General features: G+C 42.2%; 1 pseudogene; it reads right to left on the reverse strand.

Annotated features, from left to right (window-relative positions):
* The window catches only part of LOC136626752 (zinc finger protein 850-like), a 95,853-nt pseudogene extending 82,096 nt beyond the window's left edge, over positions 1-13,757 (reverse strand).
* Positions 13,758-18,102: the final 4,345 nt, after the last annotated feature.

An 18,102-nucleotide genomic window follows, 5' to 3' on the forward strand; every position in this document is an offset into this window, starting at 1 on the left:
TCATAGGTGTCAGAATGATAGATCCCCCCACAAATGACCCCATTTTGAAAACTACACCCCTTAACGTATTCACTGAGGGGTGTCAGGAGTATTTTAACCCCACCGTTTTTTTTCAGAAGTCAATGGAATTTAGAAGAGAAAAAATAAAATTTCATATTTTTGCAAATATGTCATTTTAAAGACAGTTTTTTTTTCTATAGAGCACATGAAAATCAGGATTTGCTCCCCAAAATAGATACCCCTGTTTGTCCTGTATTCAGAGACATACCCATTGTGGCCCTAATCGTATGCCCACGGGGCCCAAAAGGAAAGCAGCAGTCGGTGGTTTTCAGAAGAGACGTTTTGCTTGAAGGAGATTTAGGCCCCATTACCCACTTATAGAGCCATTGAGTGACTAAAACGATTGAGAACCCCACAAATTACCCCGTTTTGAAAACTAGACCCCTTAATGAATTTATCTAGGGGTACAATGCTTTTATTCACCTCACAGTTTTTGAATATATCTAAGCAAAGCAGAAGGAAAAAAATTACGATTTTCATTTTTTTGGTAATTCTGTCATTTTAAAAACCGTACATGTTTTTGTACAGCACCGTAGGAATGAAGACTTGCACCCCAAAATGGGTACCCCTGTTTGTCCTGTGTTTAGAAACATACCCATTGTGGCCCTAATCTGCTTACTGGACACATGACTATAAGGGAGGGAACATTCATTGGATTTCAGGGCACAACTGAATAAATCCCAGGCCCCATTGCTCACTTGTAGAGCCATTAAACTGCCAAAATAATAGAACGCCCCTCACAAGTGACCCAATTTTGAAATCAAGACCCCTTAGCTCATTTAGCTGGGGGTGTACTTAGCATTCTACCACCACATTTTTATTGATTTTTTTTTTTTATAATTATAAAGCAAGTGAAAAATAAAAGCAATTTCATTTTTTTCACAAATTTGTCACATTCATGACCGTTCTCTTTGTTTCAAGCAGAAAAAAACTGGGGAGATGCACCCCAAATATTATAGAACTAGTATAAAAAAATTGGCTCCCTAAAAAGTTCCCCCTTCCCCCCTTTTGGCGTCTCCTATATATTAAATAAAATTAATAATGTAGGACGGTATGGTAGGTTTCAAAGCTGGGGTAATTACGGAGGCCTGGTTGGGATGGGCACACGGGGCAATAACATTGGGTATCCCTCCTCCTCCCTTGTTTGCTGCAAACCCGACACTTTTTTGGGGGTATTTTTTGCATGCAGTTTCAGGGATGGGGTGCAGAAAATGATGTGAGCTGTATGCTTTTTTTATTCAATAAAGAATGAAAATTTTTTTAACGGTAGCAGCTCCTCTCCACTCCTATTTTTGTTTATGCAGAAAATGATGCCCTGTGAGCCTTCGCACCCCCTTGGACTGTAATGTATCTTGAGGTGCGGCAGTCTCAAATACAAGGTATTTAATAAGCTTCTCCTGGAACTGGAGGAAGCTCAGCGTGCCCCGGAATGTTTTATAAATCACGTAGACCAGGGGTCCCCAACTGCAGTCCTCAGGGACCACCAACAGGTCATGTTATCAGGATATCCTATGGTAAGAACACCTGTGGCAATGTCTGAGGCATCAACAATAATTACATCACCTGTGCAACACTGAGGAAATCCTGAAAACATGACCTGTTGGCGGTCCCTGAGGACTGGAGCTGGGGAACACTGACGTAGACATTACATGTAGCGATCTGTATCAGGTAGATTGCTACCTTTTTATACCAGGCCCTGGGTTTGCGCTTTACGAAATATGTCTGAAGCGCCTCGTCCAACAGATCAACGCCCCCATAAATTTATTGTACACTGAGACGCAGACCGGTTTAGTTTTCTCCGTTGCAGACCCCCTCTCCCTTACCTCAACGGAGGTGTTTGCGTGCACAGTGGAGAGCATGTACACGTCTTTTCTGTCACGCCATTTTACGGCAAGCAAGGGGGCATTTGCCAGTGCTTAAGACGCTCCCCTTTCTACGTGCCTGGAAACCAGTTGTGGGAACCCCACCCCATTTTTGCGCACATTTCTGCAGGCCCCTGTCTCTGTGGGAGACTGGTGTAGTAATTGTCTGTATAGATGTAACATAGTAACATAGTTCGTAACGCTGAATGAAGACCATGTCCATCTAGTACAGCCTGTCTAGCCTCCTGTTTTGTTGATCCAGAGGAAGGCAAAAAACCCCAAGAGCAGAAGCCAATTAGCCCTTTTGGGGAAAAAATTCCTTTCCAACTCCCTAATGGGCCCACGAGCTCCCACACGATCTTTCCATTAATGCAATATTTTCCAGGCAGTTAGGGGGATTGAGTTGTGAGTCCCTGCCCTCAAAAAAAAATAAAAATCGCATGAATACTGTTGCGCTCTCACAAACGTTGTAAAGCTTGACACCATATCTAGCACATTTTGAGGGTATAAATGATAGACAGCTCTTAAAGCTCATGAGCAACTCATCCATGGACACATTTTTTTCTGGTGTATAAATGTTTTTAAAGGAATCTTTTAGTAGGGAGATAAGGGGCCTTAATTTGCATAATCTATCATACGCAGGATCCTTTCTGGGGGGGTTTGAGCATTTTTGGCGAAATGAAAAAAAAAGCAAGGTATTTTCATATCTTCTTCGGGGCATTATTGATGCAAATACGGTCAACTTGTGAACGATGCTCGTGGACCAATAGGACACTGTTAAGGAGCTTTTTACGAGTCCCATTAACAGGACAATTCCGCAAAATGTTTTAAACTCTGAGACATTTATGGCAGTCCACGTCATTGAATATACCGACGTGGGGTGCGCTGTAATATATTGTCCAGCATAGATGTTAGTCTCCTGGACAATAAGCTCCAGGATGCGGTCAAATGGATACCATTAAGTACCAGGGATCAGGGGTCCCTGGTGACCTCTCCTGTCTACTGAAGGTAGCAGGAGACAGAAATTTTTAAATGTTCCACGCTGATGTGCCATTTTTTCTTTGGCATGCATGCACAGAAGATGGCGAAGGGTCTGTTCCAGACCATATCAGCGGGGAACATCCCGGAGGACTTTGGTGAGCAGTTTCTGCCCCTCTCATGGAAGAGATCCGTGAGGGGAGCTGAAACTCTAATTTTTAAAAAACTTTTATTTACTTTAATGTGGTCGCCAGTATCCGGTGGACACTGACCATCACGTTAACAGGGGGAAGGTGGGGCTCCCCACGGCCTGGTATGACAACTCCATGCTGTTGGCTGCCTCCGGGCACCAACAGCATGAAGCGGTCACGTCCATAGCTCACGGGGCTTTAATCCCTGGAGGGATTTAAGCCCACTTAAGCAGGAAGTAAAGACACCGTGGGCTGGTCACGAAGGGGTTAATGTCGAATATATTATGTTGGCAATTTTGTATATATTTCTTAATAATTTGGCAATCTCATAGAATGGCAGAGTTGAAAGTGACCCTCAGGCTCAATGAAGGATTCACTAAAATCATCCCAGACAGATATGTCCAGCCTTTGTTTGACCACTTCGATTGAAGGAAAACTCACCACCTCCCGTGGTAACCCGTTCCACTCTGATCACCCTCACTGTCTAATATGTAATCTGTGTCTCCTCTCTTTCAGTTTCATCCCATTGCTTCTAGTCTTTCCTTGTGCAAATGAGAATAGGGCTGATCCCTCTGCACTGTGACAGCCCTTCAGATATTTGTAGACACGTGGTGCTGCTTAGCCCAATTCCTCCCATTCTGTATGTGCTTTTTTCATTTTTCTTCCCAGATGTAGGACTTTGCATTTTCCCTTGTTATATACCATTCTGTTAGTCGTCGCCCACTGTGCAAGCTTTTCTAGCTCTTTTTGAATATTCTCTCTCTCTTCCAAAGTGTTAGCTATTCCTCCTAGCTTTGTGTAGTCAGCAAATTTGATCAGTTTTCCATCAATTCCCTCCTCCAGATGATTTATAAAAATTTTGAACAACGTTGGGCCGAGGACAGAGCCTTGTGGTACCCCACTTCATACATTCTTCCACTTGGATGTGCAGCCATTTAGGACCACTCTGAGTATAATCACTCAGCCAGTTGTGAATCCACCTCACAGTTGCCTTGGCAATCCCATATTTGGTCATTTTTTCAGTAAGTATAGTATGAGATACTTTGTCAAATGCTTTACTAAAGTCAAGATATACTATATCCACTGCATTTCCAAGATCAACCCAGTCGGTGATTCTGTCATAGAAGGAAATTAGATTTGTCTGGCATGATTGTTTGTTAAAAACTCATGCTGGCTCTGGTTAATTACTCCACTCTTATCCAAGTACTTGCATAAATGCTATTTAATAATTTGTTCAAAGATCTTTCTCAATATAGAAGACAGGCTCACAGGCGACAGGCTCACAGGCCTGTAGTTTCCTGGATCTACCTTCTCCCCTTTTTTGAAGATAGTAACTCAGTGAGGTAGAGGAATCAACAATTGAAAAACTATTTCACTGGGTTGACCCTTAAAAATTAACTTTTATTATGATGCTTAAAAACGAAGAGCCTCAAAGAACAAAAAGACGTGCACACATGAGAGATGTTGGGGGAAGGGGGGGGGGGGGGGGGGGGACTCAAAGTACCCAAACTCATTTTCATCAAGAGGTGGTTATACAGTTACTAATGTAGCACTCCAAACCGCTTGGAGTATCAGTGGGATCCTAGTACTGACTCATTGAGAAAACTAGACTAACATAATACCAATTGATATAGGTTCATTTTAGTTCGACGCATTCCCGTCATACTAGTGCCTCATCAGGAACCCTGGATCTAATAGAACCAACCTCAGAACAGGGTATACGATCTATCAAAGATGTATAAGTGAGGAGACCCAAAAATTAGTACCAACGTACTCTCCAAACAAAATCACAAATGTGCGGACAAGTGATATTACATGTCCGACCATAGGTAATGATACCCCAGATAGGTCGTCAACTACTCCTAATCCCTGTTCGTTAACCGCTGGTATAGATTGCAAGCAAGTTACATGAAACAATAGTCATCACACTGCTGTCGTGATAAGCTCACACCACCTCTCCAGATAGAGAATAGAGAGAGGAACAAATGGAAGCCTGCTGCAGTAATGTGACCTAATTGGGGTCATAGAATGCTGCCTCAATAGTCCTCAATGCTATATTGATGATAAGGCATAAAAATTAGGTGCCTGACAGGTATAGGTTAAGATACAGCTATGCTTAGTAGTGTCAAATCCCACAATTACAAGCCTGCCTAGTTCTGCCCCCCCCCCCCCCCCCCCCCAGTAAGAGCACCAAAAACAAAAACAGGGATAAGGCAGAGTCTCCAGCCCAGAACTAGGCAGGCTTAGAATTGTGGGATTTGCCACTACTAAGTATAGCTGTATCTTAACCTATACCTGTCAGGCACTAATTTCGAATGGTACCAACAGAAACTACAGGATGTCCCACACAAAATGAGACATCGCCCAACTAGATTGATGAAAAAACAAAAATGTTATAGCTGTCAGAAAATGGCAGCAGGATATAATTTTCAAAAACGAATCATCTTTGAAAAAAATGTGAAAAGTAATACAGCACAAAAAAAAAACACTATATAAATTTGGTATTGTAGCAATCATACTGACCCATAGAATAAAGTTATCATGTCATTTTGGTTGCAGTGTGTGCACTGTAAAAACAAGACGCACCCAAAGATGCGCAATTTGTTTTTTTTCCATTTCACTCCACTGAGAATTTTTTAATAGTTTTGCAGTACATTATATAGCACTATTGAAAAACACAACTCGATTCACAAAAAAACAAGCCCTCAGACAGCTACATTAATTAATAAATGAAAGGTTATGATTTTTTTGAATGGTGGGGAAGAAAAAATGAAAATAGAAAAATAAGGTGAAGGTCCACAGGGGTTAATATTTAGGGAGGAATGATCTGTGGGTAAAATGTTTCTTGGATTCAAAGCATGACCATGGCTGCACTGTTATGTGAATTTTGCTGATGCTATACAAGGCCTGATTTCCGAGTAAATCATTTCCCACATGGAGAACATGAAAATGGCTTTTCTCCTCTGAGTTTTCTGATGTGTAAAAATATGTAATGTTCACTTAAAACCTTTCCCACATTCTCAACATGAATATGGTTTCTTCCCTTTGTGAATTTTCTGATGTGCTACAAGATTTGATTTCTGGTTAAAACTTTTCCCACATTCTGAACATGAATATGGTTTCTCCCCTGTGTGAATTCTTTTGTGTTGAAGAAGAACGGATTTGTCTGTAAAACATTTCCCACATTCAGAACATGAATATGGCTTCTCCCCTGTGTGAATTCTCTGGTGTTTAACAAGATGTGCTTTCTGGCTAAAACTTTTCCCACATTCTGAACATGAATATGGTTTCTCCCCAGTGTGAATTCTTTTGTGTTTAAGAAGAATGGATTTGTCTGTAAAACATTTCCCACATTCAGAACATAAATATGGCTTCTCCCCTGTGTGAGTTCGCTGATGTACTATAAGATGTGACTTCTGGTTAAAACATTTCCCACATTCAGAACATGAAAATGGTTTCTCCCCTATGTGATTTCTCAGACGTGATTTCTGGTTAAAATATTTTCCACATTCTGAACATGAATATGGTTTCTGCCCTGTGTGATTTCTCTGATGTCGCGCAAGACTTGATTTCTGGTTAAAACTTTTCCCACATTCTGAACATGAATATGGTTTCTCCCCTGTGTGACTTATTTTGTGTTTAAGAAGAACTGATTTGTCTGTATAACATTTCCCACATTCAGAACATGAATATGGTTTCTCCCCTGTGTGATTTCTCTGATGTATAACAAGATGTGATTTTTGGTTAAATCCTTTCCCACATTCTGAACATGAATATGGTTTCTCCCCTATGCAATTTCTCTGATGTCGAACAAGATTTGATTTCTGGTTAAAACCTTTTCCGCATTCAGAACATGAATATTGCCTCTCTCCTGTGTGAGTGCTCTGATGTACTACAAGATGTGATTTCTGGTTAAATCCCTTCCCACATTCAGAACATGAATATTGCCTCTCTCCTGTGTGAGTTCGCTGATGTCTAAGAAGATTTGATTTTAGGGTAAAAGTTTTTCCACATTCTAAACATGAAAATGGCTTCTTCCTTGTGTGATATTTCTGTTTAACACTGCTCATATGAATTTTATTTTCCTGTGATGAATAAAAATGTAGCATCTTCTTCAGAGGATCAGAAGACAGATCTTTGTTCTCAAGGCTTGAGCATATATCTTGGACAATGGCAGGTTCTTCATATGTATCTTGTAGGATATCATGTACATGTAATTTAAAATCTGTTGATATTGGATGTCCCTCTGAATGTCTGGTGCCATCATCTGCCGAGAATAAAACAGAGTTTATGGTTGTATTACTAAAAAAAAAAACATAAAAGGAGCACTCTGTATAAGTTTTTTTTATCATTACATATCATGACTAGCCAAATCCTACTGCAGACTGGAGGTCATTTAATCTATTCATTCCTATATGACTCATTGTGTGGCTCCCATGGGACTAAATGGAGAAAACAGCTTTCAGTCCAGGCAGCAAGCACTGTAGGACTTGGCTAGTCACATGGGCACAATGGGAGACTGAAATAGAACAGACATTTTAGGAATAAAGCCAAACGGAGGAAAAAAAATAAATCTCTGCACTCATATGGATAAGACTGACTTGACAGAGTCCTCTGGGTGTCCGGTAGCATTGAACTTTTCATTTTTAATACAATGAGCAACGCGTTTTGGCTGGTACGTCTTTATTAAACTCACAATTGCAATACAGTTAACACAGCACAGATCTATATGCATTTACATATTCCATGGTCTTGATTTTAGAGGACACCATCCATTCTCCTCTGACAACACAGTGGGAGGAAGATCCCGCTGTGGGAATCGTCACGTGATCGTCCGTCGCATGGAACACACATTGCGTTCCATATTTTAACAAAACTTTATTGTACTTTGTCTAAAAGACAGTGTCAGTGAAAATACTGTACCAATTGAGCCTAACCTATTCCCCTTGTTCCTTGGAATGCATATGTCATGTATCGGTGCGCCTGTCATCACTATTTGTAGTGAAACGTTAGGTTGGCTTCACACATGCATATTTGTGCACGCAATAAGTAGAGAACAGAACCCATTGATTTTAATCAATTAGTTCTCATTTCCCACTTTTGCGCACACTTAAAAATTAGATTTGCTCTATTTTTATGCACATTTGCACAGCGGGTTGTGCAATACACTCTGCAATTCCATTAAAAAAAAAAAAAGGCATCTGGAAATCAGGGCATGTTAGCCTGCCGCGAGCAAATGAACATGAAAATGGATCTCCCTCTATCTAGACTTTGTTCAGCCACTTGTTCTGGTTCACCCAACTGTCTACCTAGTGGCCACTTACTAGAGACACCCATCTGCTTGCATGTTGGAGCTCTTTTCTCCCTCAGAACAGCAGCAACTCATTGTGGCATCCATTCACAGATATCAGAGGTCCCAGGATGCCAAAATACCTTCCCCACACCATTACTGCACCTCCACTGGTCGGAAGTGTTGACACCTGACCGGTAAACATCTGATGGTAGCTCTGTATAAGGATCCTCTGCGGGGAGCACATTACTGGACTACTGGATGTACAAAGGGTTTCTTGCAAGAAACGCGCAGTTCAGTATGTTCTGTACACGGAGTGTGATTGAAATCCGGCTTTATAGGATATTTTAGATGAATACTTTTGGGAAGAAGAGAAACTAATATTTTTCTATCTGACTATACATTATAAATGTATTTAGCTTGAGTAAGGTAATCTACCTGGGACAGGCACCCAGGCTTTGTGAAGGATGTTATAAAGTATGATGGCGATTCACCCATCTGTGCGTGTCATCTAGTGTTTTCTGGTATCAACTACTTTCATGCCGGGGATATATGTCAAGCTATATGGGGCCGGTTACTGTATGTTCACCGAAAAACACATGGACTGAAAATCCTGTTCTTCATTAATCAATCATTGATGTTCGGGCCTTCTTGGATATGTTCTCTGTAGACATGGGGGTTTCGGGTCTCCATATCCGCACATTATGCTGATTGACATAATCTGACAGATGAAATGTGGCCTCGTCTGAGAGGAGGATGTTTCTAAGGAAGTGACTGCCGGTGTTGATACAATCAAGCATTTTGGTAGCCAATTCCTGTCTACGCTGATAGCGTACTGAAGAACGTTTTTATTATTGAACAACGTGCAAAGCCAGCATGTGGAAACGGGTTCCGGGGTCACACCCCTTTGTCAGTTCAGCTGGATTGAAATATAGTCAGCACCCATACTCCTCAGGAACCGGTACAAGGCTCTCACACAGGAGAACAGTAAAGAGGTACATCAAAAAAATGCTGTCACCCACAAAAACCAGTATAGTAAGTAATCCTCTTGCAGGGAGTAGAAGAAAAGGAGAGTGCTGGCTGTGGAGATTCCCTATTGAGAGGAACAGAGATGGGAGGTGGCAAGTTCTTCTTCAATGGAAATGTTCAAACAAAAGGCTGGACAGACATCTATCTGAGATGATTTAATGAATCCAGCACCTGATGACCATGGAGATCCCTTCCAACTCTACTTTCTATGATTCTATGAGACAGCTGTCTACAGACCTGACATAACCTCACGAGAGATATGCTGTCTTTCAGGTGCCCAAATCAAAGATGTATCTGATAGGCTATCAAGACTCTTCAGTCCTACATAACACCACCCATTCCTACTAATAAGTGTAGGGGCAAATGACACTGCAAAAAAAGGAACTTGCAACTATCTGCAGAGACTTTGAAGACCTCCAAGAAAGTGAAGGACCTAGGAGCACAGGTTGTCTTCTCATCCATCCTCCCAGTGGATGGAACAGGCTTAAAGAGGTGAACAACTGGCTACATAGTGCCGTCAGCAAAGATTTGGATTTCTAGAGCATGGAGTGAATTACCTATATGATGGACTCCTTGCTAGAGACTGGTTGCACCTTACAAAGAGGGGAAAGAATCTACTTGGCAGGCGCCTTCCTACACTCATCAGGAGAGCTTTAAAGGGGTTGTCCAGCGAAAGCAAGTGGGGTTATACACTTCTGTATGGCCATATTAATGCACTTTGTAATGTACATCGTGCATTAATTATGAGCCATACAGAAGTTATTCACTTACCTGTTCCGTTGCTAGCGTCGTCTCCATGGTGCCGTCTAATTTCAGCGTCTAATCGCCCGATTAGACGCGTTTGCGCAGTCCGGTCTTCTCCCTGGTGAATGGGGCTGCTCGTGCCGGAGAGCTGGTCCTCGTAGCTCCGCCCCATCACGTGTGCCGATTCCAGCCAATCAGGAGGCTGGAATCGGCAATGGACCGCACAGAGCCCACGGTGCACCATGGGAGAAGACCCGCGGTGCATCGTGGGTGAAGATCCCGGCGGCCATCTTGCTAAGGTAAGGAAGAAGTCGCCGCAGCGCGGGGATTCGGGTAAGTACTAAACGGTTTTGTTTTTTTTTAACACATGCATTGGGATTGTCTCGCGCCGAACGGGGGGCCTATTGAATAAAAAAAAAACGTTTCGGCGCGGGACAACCCCTTTAAGCTAGAACACTATGAGAAGGGAAGTGGAAGGCAGTAGTAAATACACAGGTAATTAATACATACACGAGGTAAATACATAGCTAATTAATACATTTGAGAACCTTGCTATTTCAAGTGAAAAGGAAGAGCTAAAACAAAATAATCAGAAGGAAAGTAGAGGAGTAAGAGACACCGATCAAACTAAAATGATTTTACACAAATGCACAGAGTATGGGAAACAAACAAGGAGAATTGGAGCTTTTAACCCAGGCATCGCAGAAACTTGATGGGATGATACACATGATTGGAATACAAGATTTGAAGGGTACAACCTTTTTATAAGAAACAGACCTAATAAAAGGGGAGGAGGTGTTAAATTGTATGTTAGGAAAACATTCATCTCCACAGAGACTCAAGCTTCAGAGCTGGGAGTTCTGTAGAAACTGTTTGGGTAAGAATACAAGGAGAGAACAACAGAAAGGACACCACTGTACGCGTTTACTATAGGCCGCCTGGACAAGCAGAAGGTATGGATTAACTCTTTCTTCATCAGATGGCCAAGTTCTCAAAAAGCACAACATAGTGATCATGGGAGATTTTACCTATCCAGACATTTGTTGGGAATCTCTCAGGCAAAAGTAATGGGTCCAGCAAATTCTTATCAGCTCTTTCTGGCAACTTTATCTTCCAAGAGATACAAGAGAAAATGATGGGATCTGCTACCTTGGACCTAATTCTTACCAACAGGTAGGAAATGGTTGTGGATGGATGTACAAGTGGCCCTTAGGAGTGTACTGGGACCTTAGGAGGCAGTGATCCTGCTATCCTTGAATTTTGGATAACAAGGGGGAGGAAGACCTGAGAAGACTCAGACCTCAAGGTTGGATTTCAGAAAGGCAGACTTTGATGGACTCAGAAAGAGGGTAAGAAAGATCCAATGGCTGGATGTTCTTAAGGACAGAAATGTCTAAGAAGGTTGGAAAATATTGCAAAATGAAATTCTCAAAGCACAATCGTATAAAATCCCAAATAGAAGGAAGAATGGGAAGCGTTTAAAGAGACCAGAAAGAAAAATACAATGCAGGCTGCAGGAACTGTGGGTCAAGTGTCAGAAAAGCTAAAACTAATAATGAATTAAGGTTTGCAACAGAGGCTAAAGCAATTAAAAAAAAAAAAACTTTTGGGGTTATGTCAAAAGCAAAAGAATAGTAAAAGATGCCATAGAATGTTTACAGGATGAGAATGGTGAATTGGTTAAAAATTATGTTGAGAAGGAAGAATTTTTACATCCTATTTTGTATGTTTTCTCTCAGAAAGTAGATGTAACATTAACTGATCCTCCCTGTGCTGATGAAGGAATAAAAGAAAGAAGGCTACCTATAAGCAGAGAAATAGCAAGGTAACACTGAACTAGCTTACATAAATTCAAGATTCCAGGTTCAGATGAGTTACATTCTATGATGCTAAAGGAAGCAGCAGAGGTAATTGCTGAACCTCTTGCTGTAATCTTTGAAAATTCTTGGAAAACAGTAGTCCAAGAAGATTGGAATGGGGCAAATGTTTTCCTTATCATCAAAAAAGGATGAAAGCGCATCCAGGAAACTACAAGCTTGTGAGCCTGACTTCTAGACCGGGAAAGATCTTTGAATAAATTGTTAAACAGCATATATGCAAGTACTTGAAGGAGAATGGAGTAATTAGTGAGAGCCAGCATGGGATTGTAACAAACAAGTCATGCTAGACTAATCTGACTTTCTTCTATGACAGAATCAATGACAAGGTACTGTCCTGGGCCAAGCCTTGTTCCACATTTTTACAAATGATCTGGTAGAGGGAATTGAGGAAAAACTGATCAAATTTGCCATCAACACAAAACTAAGCGGGATAGCTAACACAAGAGAAGTGAGAGAGGAGATTCAAAAAGATCTAGAAAAGCTTGAACAGTGGGCGGCGACTAACAGAATGGTATTTATCAAGGAGAAATGGAAAGTCCTACATCTGGGCAAATAAAATGGAAAAAAAGCACATACAGAATGGGAGGAATTGGGCTAAGCAGCACATGTGAAAAAGACTTGGACATACTAATAGATCACAGACTGAACATGAGTCAGCAGTGTGATGCAGCAGCAAAAAAGGCAAACAGAATTCTGGAATGCATTAAGAGAAGCATAGAGTCTAGATCATGTGAGGTAATTATACCCCTCTACTCTTCCTTAGTCAGACCTCATCTGAAATACAAGAAAAAAAACACGGGCAAACTGGAGAAAAGTTCAGAAAAGAGCCACCAGGATGGTAAGTAGTCTGTTAATGATGTCCAATGTGGAAGGCTAAAGGATCTGGGAATTTTTAGCTTGCAAAAATGAACGCTGAGAGGAGACTTAATAGCGGTCTACAAATATCTGAAGGGTTGTCGCAGTGTAAAGGGATCAGCCCTATTCTCATCTGTACAAGGAAAGACTAGAAGCAATGGGATGAAACTGAAAGGGAAGAGACACAGATTAGATATTAGAAAACCCTTTCTGACAGTGAGGGTGATCAATGAGTGGAGCAGGTTGCCAAGAGAGGTGGCGAATTGAGCAAGTGGTTGGACCCAATGATTTTGGAGGTCTCTTCCAACTCTACCATTTCATAATTCTATATTTATGCGAGATTTGTGTGTCTCACAATGCACAAATCTTGCGCAAGTTTCTTGGCCGTAAGCTGTAAGGTATTTAGTCATGTCTATTACCTGGTGATGAGGCGGGCTGGTGGTCCTCCATCATGATGTCCTTGTACAGATCCTTGTGTCCTTCTAAATACTCCCACTCCTCCATGGAGAAATAGACAGTGACGTCCTGACACCTTATAGGAACCTGACAACACAATGATACCGTCATCACCCAGACACGTTATACCGCCATAGTGTTACTGTATAATGTCCCAGCATTCCCAGCAGCGTCACCTCTCCAGTCAGCAGCTCAATCATCTTGTTGGTGAGTTCTAGGATCTTCTGCTCATTGATCTCCTCCAGTATCAGGGGGTGAGATGGAGGCCCTGTGATTGGGTTCAGGGGTCTTCCCCATCCATCAGACACCGGGGCCCGACAGCCATCACTAGAAGTCTTCTTCACTACCGTGTAATCCTGGTTATGGGGGAGATACATCCATAAATATCCCTGCAGACATTCCCAGAGTCCTTCATATCTCCAATTATATCCATGTGTTACTAAGATTCTGTTCACATCTGTGTTCATCAATTTCTTTGTTCTACTCACTGAAACAGAAAAACATTGGCAGAGTGTCGGATCTATTATATGGCCGACATCAGCAGCACCCAAGAGCCCCATTGCCTTATAATAGATCTGTTGGGTATCTGTCATTTTACCAGCAAAACTGCCCAGCCGGCTCTATTATTTTCCAGCATTTATGACCTAATCTGCAGTAAATCCTCTGCCGTAGATGTGACCAGAGACTGACAGAGATAAGAATGATGGAACGTGACGTCATCCCCAGAATCTCTCACCTCTCCTGTAAGCTGGAGGAGTATCTCTAGGGTGAGGGTGAATATACTCTCTGCCATCTTGTCCCGGTTCCTCTCCATCCTTGTCGGGTCAATCAGGAAAATTATCTGATATAGAAGATATCAGCCGAGGATCCTGAATGGGAAGAAAGACGAGACAATGTAACATCATACAAACCCCCCTCTAATAAATTGCTTCACATGATCGTTACAGTCAATCAAAAGTTACAACAGTGATGTCAGTATAAAGCAGTATATCTAGAGCTCGGTGACCTCCAACGTCCTCTCACCTGGGATCACAAGGGGCAGAGCACAAGTTCTATCCATCCCCCCACCACGATCGCTCCGGGAATCACTATTCTTTCAGCGCAGTGAATAACCTGCAGACTATGAGCTGCAGAATTACATGTGGGAAATTCACAGCGTAATCCAGTCCAAAAACCGGCTGAAATGTTAATAACTCTCCCCGACGCTGCAGAGAGCCGACACAGCGGGCATCACTTATGGGGATTTCATATTCCTATTGTGGGTTTCATCCTTCCAATGTGCAGCATGAAGCTCCTGGGGAATCCTCAACAAGATCTCCATCTCCATACTGATATTATAATGCGGCAGTAACTGTCTGTCCGTCGGTCCGTCTGTCTGTCCCTTTTCACGGCTGAAGCAGTTACGATGTAGTTTGGCAGGGAGATCGCTGCATCTTGAGGAAGGACATCGGCTAGGTTGTATCCTGAACATTTATAGAGTTCTCTAGGGAGCGCGACAAGACAGATTTATTGGTGATGCGCAGACGCCCTCCGTGTCAGCTCTATACTTACACAAACGGGCAGACATGGCTGCAGCACTTAGGCGATTATTAAGCTAGCGGGGATACCCGTTGTTGCCCGGGATTAAAAAAAAAAAGAAGAACGAAAGACTAATTAACATGGATTGAGGTTTTAAAGAAAATCTGTGTTGCCCATAGAAACCAATCATAGAGCAGCTTAACTTTTACCTCGGTAGTATAAGAAATACCAACCAATCACAGCGCAGCTTTTATTTTACCTCAGCAGTAACAAATGGTTTCCTTTTGATAATCGTATTTCCTATCCATTTTTTGGTCTTCTTTTAATATGCCGCTCAAGCTGATGTCAGATCTAGCGCACGGCTCTAGTAGAGCTCGAGCTCCGAAAATTACTAGAGCCAAAGAATCTGATGACCGGGCCGAGGGAAGACGGCATCAACAAGCTGAAGGACAAGCTGCTCTGGAGAGGTGTCGTGCTTTATGTATTCCATAGAATGGCAGCAGCGCGGCGGACCACATGGTACTTTGGTTAAAAGACAAGTTGACACCCAAGCAAATTGATATCATCAGCGCTGAAATACCTGATTCAAGCCGTGACGAGGCGCTACGTGACATTATGGGTAAAAGTATGATCCATGGTCCATGAGGCCCTAAAAATCCCCAATCCCCATGCATAAAAGGTGGGAAATGCACAAAAAAAATCCACGTAACCTACACAAAGACAGTTCACAATGAAAATGGATAACCCCTATAATGACGAAAAGTGCCAGCAGATGGAGGTCAAACCCCCTCCATAAGACCTCAAAATGGCCGTTACGCTAATGTCCATAATAGTTGGGTGGCTTCTTCTTCCCCTATTCTGTCATACTGTTTAATGCCCTCATCAATGTGGAGGCTTGTCGTTCAGTGTGTGATAGTATATATATGTAAATACATTAACGAAGGCAGCGGCCGACCATTATCAATGTCAGAAACACAGAGCTCACACATGTAATAGATGAACACACACATCAGTCCGGCCATTAGGGCAGCAGCAACCAAGCCGTGTGGCGGCCTTTGGGGTTTTCATTACACCAAAAGCATCTCATCATAAACACACCTCAGTGGGCGCTTAGAGAAAACGGTCAATGGGTCTATTTAATGAAAATAATTTCCGTGACCGAGTATCCACCCCACCAAAACCACTAAAAACCACACAGTGCATTTTTAAAATTTTGCACAAAAGATGATTTTGCAAAAACTCTTCTCTGCGTTGAGGTGCGAAGATATTACACCTGCAATACATCAATAAAGGAATGAAAATGCCAAGTTCAAGGAACCCCTGTTCGGAATTGGCCTGGTGTTAACCCTGCAGATGCTTTAGGTAGAGTTTATACGGTGCATGTCAGCAACATGGAATGCTCTTGTGTGAGATCGCTGCTACACCGTGTGCGAGGGCCGACCGCTTGTAAGGATCTTAATAATCACCATGATGAGGAACTGTCTACATTCAGAGAGGCGTGTGAGGCCAAAGGGTTAATACAGAATGGCAATCATTGGGATGTAACACTGGAAGGCCGTACGATGCAGATCAGCGGCCAAGGTGGGAGAGCTTTATGCTGTATTAATAGCAAATGTGGGGAAAGTACAACAATGATCTGGCAGATGATAGACTGCAAGAACAGAATGAAAAGGCTACATACAACAATTTACTTTACAGCAAAGCACCAACAACGGTGGAAGAGCAGCTGATAACCAGGACTGGGGAGGATTCATCAGACTGCGGAATGAGTAGACCACGCAGAAGCGGGGAGGTTAGTGGGGATTTAATACGAGAACTGGGTTACGGTGCGGCTTCACTGCAGCAGCAACTTACACGGACCGTTCCATGTATGACCCAGAACAAAGAACCGGTATTGATAATGGTGAAGGAGCTTTGTTATATTTGGATGCCCCAGGAGGTGCTGGTAAAACGTTTCTATTAAATCTGCTCTTAGCCAGATTCAGACAGATTGAGGAGTTGCTATAGCAGTGGCCTCCGCTGGAATAGCCGCCGCGCTGCTTGATGGCGGACGGACAGCGCATTCAGCACTTAAGCTGCCATTGGACTTGGCTCATGAGGAAACAGCAGCTTGTAGCATCTGTGTAAACAGCAAGCGTGGATGAATGTGGCAGCAATGTAAGCTGTTAGTCCGGGACGGATGTACAATGTCCCATAAAAGACCAATCGGAGCACCTTTACCCCTTAGTGATGAAGCCTGTTTATGCCTTAATGACAAATCCAAATTTTGGAAATCTGACATGCGTCACATACATAGAATAACTCTGTAAAGGTTCTGCAGATCCCAGTGATTCTGACATTGTTTTTTCGCCACATATTGTACATCATTTAGGTGGGAAAAATAGACCGATAGAATTTATGTATATTTATTAAAAAGCACCAAAATTGGGAAAGTTTTGAAAAAAAATATATTATTTTTTCACATTTTCAATTGCAATATTTAAAATATGGCAAACATACGGAACACATTTTTAATAAGATGTATATTTCCACCTGTTTACTTTATTCTGGACGCACATTTGAAAAACTCATTTTTTAAAAAAACTATTTAGGACATGTACAAATTTATCCCCTTAGTGACGGCCCCATTGCCTTTTTACGTGCTTCCTAAGTGGGCTTTAATCCTTAGGGATGTAAAAACATGCATCCCCTGACGATTAAAGCAACGTGGGCTGAAGACGTGACAGCTACAGCTTTAAAGGCAGTTTTTTTTTTCTATAGTGCACATGGAAATGAGGATTCACACCCCAAAATGGATAGCTCTGTTCGTCCTGTGTTCAGAAATATACCCATTGTGGCCCTAGTCTTCTGTCTGGATGCACAACAGGGCTCAAACCGAAAGGAGCAACCGGTGGCGTTCAGAATAGAAATTTTGCTTGAATCTGTTTTATGCCCCATTGCCCACTTGTAGAGCCCTTGAACAGCCAAAACGATGGAGAACCCCCACAAATGACCCCATCTTGAAAACCAGACCCCTTACCAAATTCATCTAGGGGTGTACTGCTTGACCACACAGTTTTTGACTGAATCTAAGCAAAGCAGAAGGAAAAAAAAATTTCCTTTTTTTGGCATTTGTGTCAATTTAAAAACTGGGTTTTTTTGTACAGCTCACCTTTGAATGAAGACTTGCACCCCAAAATGGATTCACCTGTTTGTTCCATGTTCAGAGACATACCCTTTGTAGCCTCAATGTACTTGGC

Source organism: Eleutherodactylus coqui, chromosome 4 (assembly GCF_035609145.1).
Source record: "Eleutherodactylus coqui strain aEleCoq1 chromosome 4, aEleCoq1.hap1, whole genome shotgun sequence".
Lineage (NCBI taxonomy): Eukaryota > Metazoa > Chordata > Amphibia > Anura > Eleutherodactylidae > Eleutherodactylus > Eleutherodactylus coqui.